Source organism: Marmota monax, unplaced genomic scaffold (assembly GCF_021218885.2).
Source record: "Marmota monax isolate L192 unplaced genomic scaffold, Marmota_monax_Labrador192_F-V1.1 WCK01_AAM20220418_F8-fsc00022, whole genome shotgun sequence".
NCBI lineage: Eukaryota > Metazoa > Chordata > Mammalia > Rodentia > Sciuridae > Marmota > Marmota monax.
In genome coordinates, this window is record NW_026695215.1 from 19579749 (window position 1) to 19594188 (window position 14440).

At 35.0% G+C, this 14440-nt stretch overlaps 1 protein-coding gene and 1 long non-coding RNA gene across 5 annotated transcripts in view; one reads left to right on the forward strand and one right to left on the reverse strand.

Moving 5' to 3' along the window:
- Ppp2r3a (protein phosphatase 2 regulatory subunit B''alpha) overlaps positions 1 to 14440 on the reverse strand; it is a 172141-nt gene that overhangs the window by 148571 nt on the left and 9130 nt on the right. For 3 of the 4 annotated variants that reach the window (XM_058574874.1, XM_046431355.2, XM_046431356.2), the window contains exon 2: positions 1949 to 2108. The gene's annotated coding sequence lies outside the window, so the exon portion shown is untranslated. Of the gene's footprint in view, positions 1 to 1948; positions 2109 to 8012; positions 8158 to 14440 lie in introns of those variants that run through there. The other variant, XM_058574873.1, reaches the window with a different exon arrangement.
- Positions 766 to 3961, forward strand: LOC131423711 (uncharacterized). The gene is made up of 2 exons (XR_009225623.1): positions 766 to 930; positions 1350 to 3961. It is a non-coding gene; the product is annotated as an uncharacterized LOC131423711 (long non-coding RNA).

Genomic DNA, 14440 nt, shown 5'->3' on the forward strand with positions numbered 1-14440 from the left:
GACACTATTATTTTACATACTGTTCTTTGCTGGTACAGAGAAATACAGCTGATCAACCTTATCACTTTCTACCTTGCTAAATTCGCTTATTATATTTTTTTTTTTTTGTGTAAATCCATTGAGATTTTCTATATAGATAATTGTATTGTCTGAGAATAGACACAGCTTTACCTTTACCATGCCTTGCTGCCATACTGGCTAGGATTTCCAATAATGCTGAATAGAAGCAGTGAATTCAGAAATCCTTGCCCCGTAGTTGATTTCAGGGAAGAAGTATTCAGTCTTTCACCATTAAGTATGATAATAGCTGTAGGACTTTTTGTAGATGCCCATTATCAGGCTGAGAAAACTCCCTTCTATTTCTAATTTGTTGAGTCTTATAAAACTTTATGTGTTTTTAATTCTATCAAATATTTTGTTTGCATCTAATGAAATGACCATATAATTTTTATCCTTTATTTTGTCAATGTGGTAAAACAGGCTGAGAGCTAAAATTCATAATGTTTAAAATTAATGAATGATGAATTAGCAATAAGTATGAATTTAGAAATTTGGAGATAAACAGAAGAAGAAATAGTGAAGAAAAATTTGAGTTTTTTAGGAGTATGCCTACTTGGGAATGGAAACTGGTTAATAAAACTTTACACAATACAAATGTAATGATGGTAATTTTTAAAAAGCCTTTTATAATGATTCTTTAAACATGAAAATAATATTTATTACAAATTTTAAAAATTAAAAATAAGTTGAAGGGAGATGTGAAGATGATCTCTATGAAGATGTAGAGCTAAGGCTGGCTGGAGGGTCAAGGGTAGAGTAAAAATGAATTCAGCTTTATTTTCATGTTTCAGTGACACACTCAGAAGACACTCCTCATTCAGCTGGATATACTTGGCAGCAAGAGACAGAGTTGAAGAAAAAGATTTGGGAGTAAGTATCAAAGATAAGGGTTTTAAAGCCAGAAGAATAGATGAGACTTAGCATGCACTGTATGTGAAAAGGTCAAGTACAAAATTCTGAGGAAGGCTGGCATACATAAGGCAAGGAGAAGGATGTAAGAAGGGAGACAAAATGAATATTCAAAAGACAGGTGGAGAACCAGCAAAATATGTCACTGAATTCAAGGCAGGAAAGTGTTTCCTTCTTCCAACTTGTTGGATGTTGAATTCAGAGAAGTTTGTTTGTTTAACAAACATCAGAGCTTATTTTGCTTTTATGGGTGTTTCTTCCTAATTTCATAAAGAAAGTTGGGAAGTTAATAAAACTTTACACAATACAAATGTAATGATGGAAAGTACAGAAAGGTGTTACAAATATTTTTATGTTGCTATTTATTTGTTCCATTTCAGGAAACATCTGGAGCAGGCAGTATGAAGTAAAGAAATTCCATTGTTTTATCTCAGCTGATGAAAGAGTTCAAGAAGAAATGATCAACATGAACTGTAGATACAAGAAAGCACTGATAGAATATCCATGTTAGTTAGTGGGTCATTTAAAAGCTGAGAGCAGAAGAAATTTTAGAAGTGTCTTTAAAATTTTTTATTTAACAGGGTACAGAAGGTGTGATGATTCAGAAGTAATGAGTCATTTAAAAATAATAAAACTATTGCTTTGCCTGGAAAACATGGGCAATCATTCATGAATGACTCAATATGGAAACTGCTTCTAAGAGAAGAGTCAAGAGGAATACAAAACAGGTACCCATAGAACTACTTGGTGGATAAAATGACGAGACCTGGGATATTCAATTTATTTTCACTTCAAATATAGTTGAGAAAATAAATTGACAAAGGGAACTCGTCTCAAAAGGGATTACTTTCTGATGTTCAAAGAAACTATGTATGTAATATGAAAGAAAAATTAACACTTTAGATTTAGTAATATAATAATATTCCAGGAGCAGGCCTAATTTGAGCATATAGAAATTAGGAAGTGCTTTAAAACTTACTTTTATCTTTCTTCCCGTAGAGGAACAAAGTGTGGTTAAGGGAAAAGCATCAGGTGGGCAGTAAGGAGCTCCTGGTCCAGCTTCAGCTTCTGTACTGTCTACTTTGGTAGTCTGATAACTTGGTCAAGTTACTTCAGTCACCGAGATTTCACCTTCTCCTCTGCGGGGTGGGAAAAAAACATGCTGAAAGATGGCTCTGAGGTCCAGACAACATGAGAAAAACAAAACTTGTTTTTTTTTCTTGGTTTCAATTAGGAAAATGTTATATTTTGCCAGCAAACTATTTTTTATTATTTGATGGAAGATAATGAACTGGCTATTCATATTTAATTGCAAAACTATGGATTTCCCTGAGAACTGGCTCCAAAATAAAAATTTGTGGTTAAGCTTATATAGTTTTGTAATTAAAAAAAATTCTCAGGCTAGGGGTGCAGCTCAATGGTAAAGCACTTGTGTAGCTTTTGTGAGACCTCGAGTTCAATGCCTAGTGCATGTGTGTGCACACAAAAAATTTCTATTATATATTCCAAAACATCACAATAGTTGTCTCTGTCTAGCTGATAGTATTTTAAATCACACATTTTCCTTTTCTAAATATTTTTCTTAATTTGGAGATCATATAAAAATCAGATAGCATTCTCTATGGGGGAAAAATCACTTGGGACAGTTTAGAAGAACATGTATACTGTTTAATAAACATTTGAGTACTACCTCAGACTAGGTACTCTTCGAGATAGCCCAATTCTACAGTATTACCTCATGTAGCTCTCAGTGTGAGTGGGGAGAAAAAGAGGATACCTAATCTTTAGGTGGAGGAAAGAGTTCCCAAGAGGGGGGACAACTAAACCCAGTCCTGGAGAACAGTAGAAGTAGTTGACCACAGGAAAGAAGGGGAAATGCTGGGTGAGCAGAGGGAGCAATACAGAAGGTGGCATGGGAGTTACCAGGAGTTTGGTTTTATATTCAAGTGTCAAGCTGGCTTCCAGGAGCCAAAGCTAAAGGGGTAGGACAGAGGTAACTGCTTCAGAGAACTCTTTTTCAAATGGAGAGGGAGGAGAAACATGGTTGGATTTAAACTGTAGGTAGAGCACTTTATGTAGTACTGTGGAGGACAGACTTAGGAAAGCAAGACAAAGTGAAGTAAGCCAGGTAGAAGGCCTCTGCAGACTCCAGAGAGAATCCATGAGGGGGTAACTGGCTTAAGTGACTAACTCATGATCAGAAAACTATGAGCAGAATTTACCTTTAAATTCTGTGCCTTCCTACACCCTGGTGTAAGCACAAATTCTGGTCAAAGCTGAAAAGAGATCTTAATTTTATCTTTATTATGTAAACTATGGATATATTTCTTAAAAATACTTCGTTCATTAATTTATCTTAAGTACCAAAATGTTCAGCACACTGCAGAAAACAAGTCGTCTTCTGTCTTGTAGGAATTTATGGGATAAAAGAAATGAGAAAAAAAGAATAGGTAAATTAATTCAATAGTTATTTACTGAGCTCCTCCTGAACCGTGATGGAGATAACATTTTAAAGACAGTTCCTTTTAGGACATAATTTTTATGGCCTTCTTTGCTTTCCTGAGGAGTTCATTGTGACACAAGAGAACAGAGAATTCACAGAGCCAAGTAGGCAATTCTAGGGTAAAATAAACAGAAGCACAGGGTCAGAGAAAATTTGCTTGAATTGGATAAGAGAAAAATCCCAAAGAATGGTATAGGTGGCAGTGACATGGAGAGGAACCTGGAACTGACTTTGGCACATGACAAATGATTTCTGGTTTTTGTTTTAAATAGGTTTAATCATGATAGAAGTAATGACTATAGAAGTAAGACATACTGGAATAAAGTCAGAAAGACAAAGAAAGCAACAAAGATCAAAGAGGTAGTGTCAATGTGTCAAAAAATATCCTTTTTGGGTTTAAACATACATATATACATGAACAGGCATGAGTTTTTTTGTGTATTTCTTTAAAACAAAAGTGAGATTATAGCTTATTTCCTGTTTTCCCCACTTACTATGAACAAACTTCTTTCCATGAAAATAAAAATCTATTATCACACAAACTTATATACAATACTAAATTTATTTATTCAATTCTCTACTAAGGTACACCAGGCTGTGTAAGATACAGAAAGGAAGCAAGAAGCAAATGCTAAAACTGACATCAGCTGTGGTAGGATTCTGAATTCTAAAGGTGGAAAGAGGTAGGAGATATGGAAGCTCAAGAGATTTTAGTGCTCCAGACACAGATGAATAATGTCTGAAACAGGAATTCTTTGTGGATGAAGAATAATTTCCAAAAGGAAAACAAAAAAAAAAAAAAAAAAAGAAAGAAAGACTGTAACACACTAAAAATGAAGTAATTTCAAATCTTCACATCTGCAGAACAGATAGAATGTCAGAGAACTCACTCAGACAACTAAAAAGAGTGGGTGGACTGCCAGGAAAAAAAACCAAGCGCTGTTCTAATGATCATCCACAACCACAGTTTTGCAAGGAAGTGAAAGAGCTCCCCAAATTGTGCTCTAATGTGTACTGAGCCTTTATCTTAAGTTGCTAGATGGCTGGAAGACTTTGTGTATCCTCTCTGAGCCTCCACTTCCTCAAGAGTTTGCACAGGCTCTGTGGGTTACACACTGCTTGTCAGAGTTCCTTCGGAAGCTGCTAAAACTAAACATCTTCCACTGCAGCAGGAACAGCAACTCTATCTTTTTAGATACAGGATCTTCAAAAAAGGTTTTCCTTGAAAAAACAATTACTTAATTAAAAAGTATTAAACTCACAGGGTTAAACAAATAACATTAGCCTCACTTGTTAATCACAAAGGAAAATGTAAATTTATAATACAAAGCTCTTAAAGTTACTATTTTTAACATATTAGTCAAATTTAGCATCACTACTGGTGTGATAATCAGGTAATATGTACTTCCACACAGTGCAAAATGAGGACTGCAGTATTGTCTATGGAGTTTGATATTTTTTTGTTTTGGACACATTTTTAGGATATCTAGCAGATAGATATCTGGGCTGGAATCTGGGCTGGAAATTTGGGAATCATAAAGTCATTAAATTTGATAAAACACTCAAGGAAAGAAAGATTACAGAAAGTAAAAAGGAGACATCTAAAGACAGCCCTGTGGTACTCAAACATGCAGAACAGTGCTGGCCAACGAAACTTTCTGTGATGATGAAATATTCTCATTATATGTATCACTTGAGAGAGAGCCACTACACACAGGGTCTACTAAACACTGGAGATACACCTAATGCAACTGAATAACTAAAATGTAATTGAAATAGGTTCACATAGCTAGCAGCTGCAGTACTAAGCAGCATATATCCAGAGTTTGGGAAAGGAAAGAGAAATTAGCAAAGGACACTGAAAAGAAGTGGCCAGAAAGGGAGGAACTATTATAGACACTTCTCCATGGGTCTGTCATATTTCTGTATAAGTGAGGCAATGACAATGTTGGTAGTCAGTGATAAATGATAGTTCTGGACTATTTCCCAAAAATGTTTGTATAGTGAAGAGTTTTGGGAGACTAGACCTCTAAAGGAAAGAATTATTGCCCAATACAATAAAGATATATCTCCTTCAGATTAGGTTTCCTTTTCAATAATACAAAACAATATGCATGCATGTTAGCTACCTTCTTCACATTGTCCTAGGAAAAATGGGGCCAAGGAAAACTAGTACAAAAATACTGATTCTCTGGCTACTGCTGTAATAACCTTCTATCTCAGATCCAAAAGTCTGTGTCTTCTACCAATATTCATGAATTTATGGCAGATTAACTTGTTAACTTACAAATCAGGCAAAATCTTAGATCCTTCATAATTTTTGACAGGTATCTTAGAAGCCATGTGAAGATGTTTCAAGGAGGAGAGAATAATCAACTCAGCTCTAGAATGTCAGATAAAAAGAAATGACAGTTGGGGGGTTATCACTGATAACTGAAAAGAGTGGTTTTGATGAAACTGTGGAAGAAGTCTGACTGGTTTGAGTTTAAAACATGAGCAAAGAAAAATTTACCAAAAGAATATAGATAATTGTTTCAAGAAGTTTTGCTGTAAAGTTTATGTGAGATAAGTCAATAGCTAGAGGGAAAAGTGGAGTCAAGAACTATTAGTTTTAAGATAGAAGAAATAAAAGCATATTTTTATACATAAGAGAATGATTTAGAAGAGGAGAAAACTGATGGCATGAGAGAACTGCAAAGTACTAGTTGGCTAGTTCTTTCCTGGTAACGAGAAAAAACAAAATATATGTTACTATAGGTGGTAGGTAGCTATAATTATAAAAGTCCTTTTCTAAGTCGGTTTACTCAGTGAGACAGGAAGCAAGGACATCCTTTGAAAGTGAAGAGTGAGGAAGAGAGATTGAATATGTGAAAAGACTAAAGATACAAAACAGTCATTCTCAAGGAGATGAAACTGAGATAAATGACTGGGGAAATCTGGTATGATTGCCAGGTAACTCTTAGGGTCCACTTGAAATTATGATCATAAATTTAATTCAAGTTCAGTAGGACTTGCATTAAACATGCATGGAATAGGCAAAGAATTAGATTAACTGGTACTATAGTTTAACCAAGTGAGGCTGCTGAAGTGAGAAGGAAGCAAAGGAATTGAGGATGTACTTAAGGGAGAAATGATAAAATCTAAGTCTCTACCCCTCATATCCCCTGAAACCTTAACCCTTCCACTGAGCTCTGTGGTAGTTATCAGCAAAATCCTCATATCCTTGACCTCTTCTCAGAAGTTTTCAACTTCTTTCATCTTCTTATTTAAACTGAAACTTGTCTCTTTCCTGAAGATCCTGCTTTCCCCGTAACCCTTTTAGATGAGGACTCTTTCTCTTCCACACTCCTCAAACAAAAAGCCTGGTAAGTGCCCTTCTTATTCCTCTCTGCTAATATCCAGAACATTCTCCAGTTGTTCTGAATCACATACCAGATTTGACTACCCACCACCTTTCCTATGGCAGTCATTTATGACTCCCCAAGATCACTACTTTGATTCTTCGATAGTTTTAGGGTGTGGCTCACAGTCATTCTAACACTGCTCTGTTCTAATTTTTATTGATTTTAACATCCAAACAATCTGATATCCTGGTTTCTTAGTTTCCTAATCTTATCTCCACAAAACATTGATCTTGTTCTCTACCCTGTCTCAGCCACTTTCTCCAATGGTTAAACTCTTAAGCCTTTATACCATCTAAGGGTACAGTTTAATAACCACACATCTGGGGGAGCATCATTTAAAAGAATCTACTGATGAATTTGTAGTAAGATCATCCCTATATAGGCCTCCATTGGCAGAGTTAAGGGAATGGCAATACATCAGGCATAAGACCACACTCTGCGGGAATTCATGCTACCATCAACAGATAACAAAAGGCAAGTAGAGAACTAGACATCTTTTGTTGTTGCAGCTTATCTTGGGTCTACGTTCCTTAAGTTGCAGGAATGGTGTATGTATGTATGTATGTATGTATGAATGAAAGGTTGGAGTAGAGACAAAAGTATCTTGTTATGATGACCCTTCTTTCATCAGGCACTCAAAGGGAAGATTAATATTATTACATCATCATCATTCCTGAAGTACAGTCATGCACTGCTTAATGATGGGAATATGTTTTGATAAATGCACTGGCAAGCAAGCAAGGCTATATGGTATAGCCTACATTCTTAGGCTACAAACTTGTACAGCATGTTATTGTAATGATACTATAGGTAATATAATTTAAAAGTATTTGTGTATCTAAACATATCAGAACATAGAAAAGATACAATAGAAATACGGCAAAAGAACCAACATGCCAAACTTTAGTTAGGAGACAGCCCAGGTGGCAGTGCTCAGCACAGAATATTCAGCTATCCTAATGACTGTCCTGCAGCATTTGGAATGTATGTCAGCGTCACCTGGTGGGCAAGATGGCTACCATCACGTCAGGGTAGGTCCCTATACTCTGTGTACTCTAATCACTGATGGGTCAGCTCAGGAGACTCTCATATCCTCTTGGGTTTCCCCTTCTTAGGATACAGTTCTGGGATATTACCTGATAGCAATCTAAGGTAATTAAGAGCTCTTCTAACTTCTTTTCCTCATCCCAGTATCATGATTTTTCAGCTTTAACCAGTGACTTAAAAATATGATGTCTAGATTTCCAGTTGTTTTCAGTCAGTGGGCAAGCTACTTTATCATGGAGGATTCAAAAGCAGAAGTCCTTTCTGTGAGTCAGACAAAAAAGAAAAAAAAAAACAAAAAAACAAAATCCAAATGTTCTATCTGATATGCAGATGCTGACTCACATTTGGTGGGTCACATTTGGTATGTATGTATATATGAAAGGTTGGAGTAGAGACAAAAGTATCTTGTTATGATGACCCTGGAGGTTCACCAGGCAGGGGGAAATGCTGATAGGGGAGGGGGGATGGGAATGGGAAAGACAGTAGAATGAACCAGACATAAATTTCTTATGTTCATATATGAATACATGACCAATGTAACTCCACATGGTGTATAATCATAAGAATGGGAAGTTATACTCCATGTATGTTTGACAAAATACACTCACTGTCATGGATAACTAAAAAAGAACAAATTAAAAAAATAAGTCTGATTTGGTGTCAACTTACCTTATATATAATCAGAAATATGATAAATTATTGTATAATGGTGTATTAAAAATTGTAATGCAAAAAAAATTTTAAAAATAAATTTTAAAAATAAATAAATAAGTCTGGCTGTCTTTTTAGTGTTTAGGTGTTGCTTAAAATTAAAAGTAGCAGTTTCCCAGTAGTGAGTTGTATGTAATACTTCCTTCATAAATCAATTGTTTGAAAAAGGAGAAAAAAAAGGTATAATACTATTTTTAATGTGTGTATAGGGCACTTACCAGGAATGGAATTTGCATGACTAGAAGTTGCTCTGGGTGAGTTAGTGAATGAGAGGTGAGTGAATGTAAAGGCCTAGGATATTACTGTGCACTACTGTAGACTTTAAACATTCTACTTAGATATACTAAACTTCTTATCAAAAATTCTTTCTTCAATAGTAAATTAAACAGTTTACTAAAACTTTTTTCTTTATAAACTTTTAACTTTATGGCTGTTATATAGTAACAAACACACTATATAGCACAAAAATATTTTTCTTTCTTTATATCCTTATTCTATAAACTTTCTGTTTAAATTTTTTTAAACTTTTGCTAAAAGTAAAAACACAAACACATACATTAGCCTCGATTTACACAGGTCAGAATCATCAGTATCATTGTCTTCCACCTCCACATCTTGTTCCACTGGAAAGTCTTCAAGGGCAATAACATGCATGAGGCTGTTTTCTCTGATAACAGTGACTTCTTCTGGAATCCCTCCTGAAGGACCTGCCTGAGGCTTTTGTTAAGGTGTCACTCTTATCAGAAGTGCATCCATGTGGTTTGCTTGGTTTGTTTCTTTGTTCCATCCACCACAGATTTGCTTGCAAGCAGATAATGTACTCTGAATATCCCTCTCTATTAATAAAAACTTTTTGGTGTGGGGGTCCATATTTTTAAACTTTTTAAGGAGCATGCTGAGGTCTGTAGAAGCTTCTGCTAAACTCTTCACTGTGAATTTTCTTGGGAGTTCTTTTTTATCTCCTGAAGTTTCCTTTTCTCTTATCTCTTCTTCAGCTCTGTACACAGTAAATAACAGGTTTTTTTCAGCTCTGTTATAATCTTATGAGGACCACCATTGTATATTCAGTCCATTGTTAACTGAAACATCATATGTGAGGCATGACTGTATTTATATATGATAAGGGTATGCTGAGCATTTTTTCTTCTGGTGGCACTGAGGATTGAACTCAGGAGTACTTTCACCATTGAGCTACATCCCCAATTCTTAAAAAAAAAAATGTTTTTTTGAGACAGGGTTTCATTAAGTTGCCGAGCTGGTCTTGAACTTGGGGTCCTCCTGCCTCAGCCCCCTGAGTAGCTGGAATTACAAGCATGTGACCCTGTACCTGGCTGTGTTGAGCATCTAAATGTATGCTCTAATTAAATTCTTATGCCAACGCTGAACTTAAGTGTTATCTCTATTTCACAGATGAGGAAATTGAGGCTGAAGAGAAGTTTAAAAACTTGTTAGTATTACTCAGAAATTATAAGAGCTGTGATTTGAGTTAAGGTTTCTCAATGTCAACCATTCTTTTTGTCCAAAGCTAAGTCTACATGAAAGCTAAAGGAGCTAGGATAGTCAGTACCTTAGTCTCCCTCCCATAATATGCCAAGTTTCTCAACTTCTAAAGCAGGAATGGTCTCAAAATCTTAGTAAGAGGAAGGAAGAAATGAAGGGACGGAGGGAAGGACAGAAAGCCTATTGAAACACTGAATTAACATAGTAATCTACATAAAAGAAAAGGGTATTTTTAAAAATCCCAGTTTTGTTTTTTAGAAAGGCTGAAAACCAATAAACATATTAGAGAATGATGAAACTGTGACATGTAAAATAGCTATATAAAACAAAATCATAACAGATAAAGTTAATGGAGTAAAAGTTAGAATTAGAGTTTTAAAAACCAATGAATAAATGCTACCTATCTGAATTTCAGATTATACTATCAAACTTTTTAAGAATAATTAAGGCATTGAGTTTGTTCAATAATAAAACAAACTGGAGCATAAGTAAAAGCATATTCATAAATGGCATAATATCCATAAATACAATTATTTATAAAATATGCTATAAGTGCAAGCATAAAAGTTTAATTTAAAACAAAAACAAAACAAAAAAAGTGATCTGTGAGATTAAATCAACAGGAGGGAAATGGAAAATGCAGTAGGTTCTAAATGTGAAAGAATGCAAATGTCAGGGCAAGAAAAAACAATTTAAAGAAACTTAACGGAAGAGTAAAACATGAAATTGAATTAGGAGAAAACACAAATACAAAACAAAGATTCAATGCAAAGAGTCACTGAACAAAAAAAGAAACTTAGAAGCAGAAGCAGATGAGTCAGAAAGTCACTACAATTTATTTGTTCTTATAACCCAACGTGTAGCCAGTTCAAAAAACAGAAATTCTACAATATCTTCTTAATATATGAATTGTCAGATCCTCAACTGGGGTAGAGGGAGAAGGTAAAAGTCCAATGGAAATATGCTTACTTAAGAAGGTAATACAGGGGCTGGTATTGTGGCTCAGAGGTAGAACAACACCTAGCATGCATGAGGCACTGGGTTTAATCCTTAGCATCACATAACAATAAAAAATAAAGGTGCTGTGTCCACCTACAACTAAACAATATTTTTTTTCCCAAAAATAAGGTAATACAGATTTCTCTAAACTGACCCATCACAGTTCTTAGATGTGACCTTCAACAGAAACCATTTCTTAGCTCCTTCCCTGGATACAGCTTTTGTATCCTATTTTGTGGTCCCACTGATGCCCTCTATTTAACCAGTCTTGACTGTATCTTTGGTGAGGTCTTATCACAGCTAAGATTATTAGATCATTTTTGCACTGAGCTTTCCCACTGGAAGAGTGCATGAAGTACTTATCTGTCTCTAAGACAGATAATTTCAGGTAAAATAATATGGTCATGTGGGGCTCAAGAATAGTACCTAACTAAACAAAACTAATCAAAGATAACAAGTCTGAATTTACCACCTCTAGTAGGGCTCTGTGATCACAATTTCAGCAGTAAATTTTTCATTCACTATCATAAAAGAGGTAGGGGTGTGTGTGTGTGTGTGTGTGTGTGTGTGGTAGGGTTTTGGGGAGATGGGGAAGATATGGAAATCGGTTGGTAAAGCAGAGCTGCGGGAAAATCCAACTTCAGGAAGGGGATACATACTAGGGTTCCAAACCAAAAGGCCAGGAGTGGTATGGAGACCGAACACAGAGGAAAGAATTTGAGAGCAGGAGGGCTGAGAATAAACAGAGCCATCTAATGTAACAGACTAAGCAAGGTAATTAAAAATGTAATAATGGCACAGAAACAATGATTAATGAGATTAGAGTTCTAAAACCAACTTACGTATATGTGAGAATTTATGAACTGATAATTAACATGCCAGGTATTATAAAAATTATTCCAAATGGATAGCCATTTGAACATTCACACTATTCATAGAAATAATTTTGGGAATTAAAGATCTAAATTTCAAAAATATATAAAAGTAATAAAAAGTAAAAATTTCATGTTTATATATTTTGGGCAGAAAACACATTCATTAAAAAAGTCAGGTTTTTTTTTTTTTTTTAATATTTATTTTTTAGTTCTCGGCTGACACAACATCTTTGTTTGTACGTGGTGCTGAGGATCGAACCCGGGCCGCACGCATGCCAGGCGAGCGCGCTACCGCTTGAGCCACATCCCCAGCCCCAAAAGTCAGGTTTTAAAAAGTCAGTTTTTAAAAAGTTCACAAAATTAAAAGCCAGGAACGCAAAATTAACATCAAAATTAAAAATGATTTAATAAAAAAAGACCACAAAGGGAGAGAACTAACAGACTGGAGGAAAATGTGACACTTTTCAATAAAAAGTGAGTACCTAGAATATAAATAAATAAGAAAAAATACATGTATTATGCTACAAATAATAAAAAAACAAACATAAGAGTATTTAAACAAGATAAAAGTTACATTTTTCTCTCATGCAAAAGAAGATGAGGGTTGGAGTGGCTCCACCAAATGCGTGGATACTCCGGCTTTCTGATCACTGACCTATCACCTACCTGATGACCCTGATGGTCTAGGATGGCTGCTAATGCTTAAGTCATTTTAAGTGTGTTCTAATATACAGAAGAGGTGAAGGGATGAAGAAGGGGGTGCCTTTCCTCTATTAAAAGACTTCAGAGTCCCACCTAACCTTTCTGCTAAACCACTAGCTAAAACTTATTCAAATGGTATGCTTAACTCTTAAGGAGTCCCGTTTTCTGGATGGGCAGCAATGGGCATGGCTAAAAGCTGGGGTTTCTATTACTAAACATGAAGGAAGAAAGAAAAAATAAGTAACTGGCAGTTTCTGCTATGTAACTCAAAGGACAGAAAAAGAAGTACAAAAGATCAAAAGCTTTAGAAAACATATCAACCACAGTGTTCTACTATACAGTAGGCAACTATAGTTAATAATATACTGTACATTTCAAAATAGTTGAGAAAATTTCAAATGTTCTCAACCACAAAGAAATGATAAACATTTGAGGTAATGGATATGCCAATTGCTCAACTTTGGTCATAACACATTGAAAACACAAGTCAGAACAGTACCTCATAAATATGTACAATTATTATGTGTTAATTAAAAATATTAAAAGGGAAATAAGAATTAAAACAAGGAGACACTGTACCATTTTGTAAAACTTTTATTTAAGACGCAAAGTTCTGGGGCTAGGGCTGTGGCTCAGCAGTGGAGTGCTCGCCTAGCACATGCGGGGTGCTGGGTTCGATCCTCAGCACCACACAGAAATGAATAATCAGAATGGAGATATTGTGTCCAACTACAACTAAAAAAAAAAATTAAAAAAAGAGGCAAAGTTTGCAAATTGACAAGAATATGAGGACTTATGTTAATTTTTTAATAAAGTGAATATATTAAATATTATTAGTGTAATTAAAAATACAAATATTTTACTGAAAAACCAGAAACAGATATTAGTTATATAAAATATTTTATACTAGTATAGATACCCTGGGCACCAATTTGACAATCTCTATTAAAACTGTGATTGTATGATTACATAATCCAGAAAATCTCTTTCAGAATCTATGCAATATAAACATTCATAAAATTGCACAAGAACAATGTTTAATATAGCAAATTATTAATATAAGAAAATATTATTTATATTAATACAGGAAATTATTAATATAAGAATTATTAATATAGGGGGAAATCATAGACAACACATCATTAGGGGAATAGGCCCACTTTATTTTCTTCATAGCACTAATACCACTGTCTGAAATTATATTAATTTATCTACTTGTCATTTAGGAAATTAGCTCATCTAGGAAAAGAGATAAGGTAAAGAGAGTATATTTATACAACAGCTGTCTGGTTAAAAATTCAGTAGAAATAATTATCTTAAAACAACAAATCAAAACAACCTCCATTCCAGCCTGTAATAACATGAACCTACCAGAAAGTCTGCATGAAGGCCAGCAGATTTGCAGACAGACTGAGAAATGTCAAATCAGACAAAGCCTCTGAATTTACTTTTTGGAGACAACAATCATTGGATTTCTTTAGGGTCTAGGGCATTCCACAGTAAAATCAACATACTCTCTCCATTACAAGGGATCCTCAAATGTTTTCCATGCTTGGATCCCAATACTCTCAGAACCAGGTGGATCTCCACTCATTAGGAGGACTCACCATGGGACAGAGGTTCTAACCAGATCTGCCAGAAGAAAACCAAGATCATTAAAATGTACTAAATTGAGAGAAGACAAAATGCTAACACCTGTGCCATAGGGCTTGCAAGAGGATATGGCATAG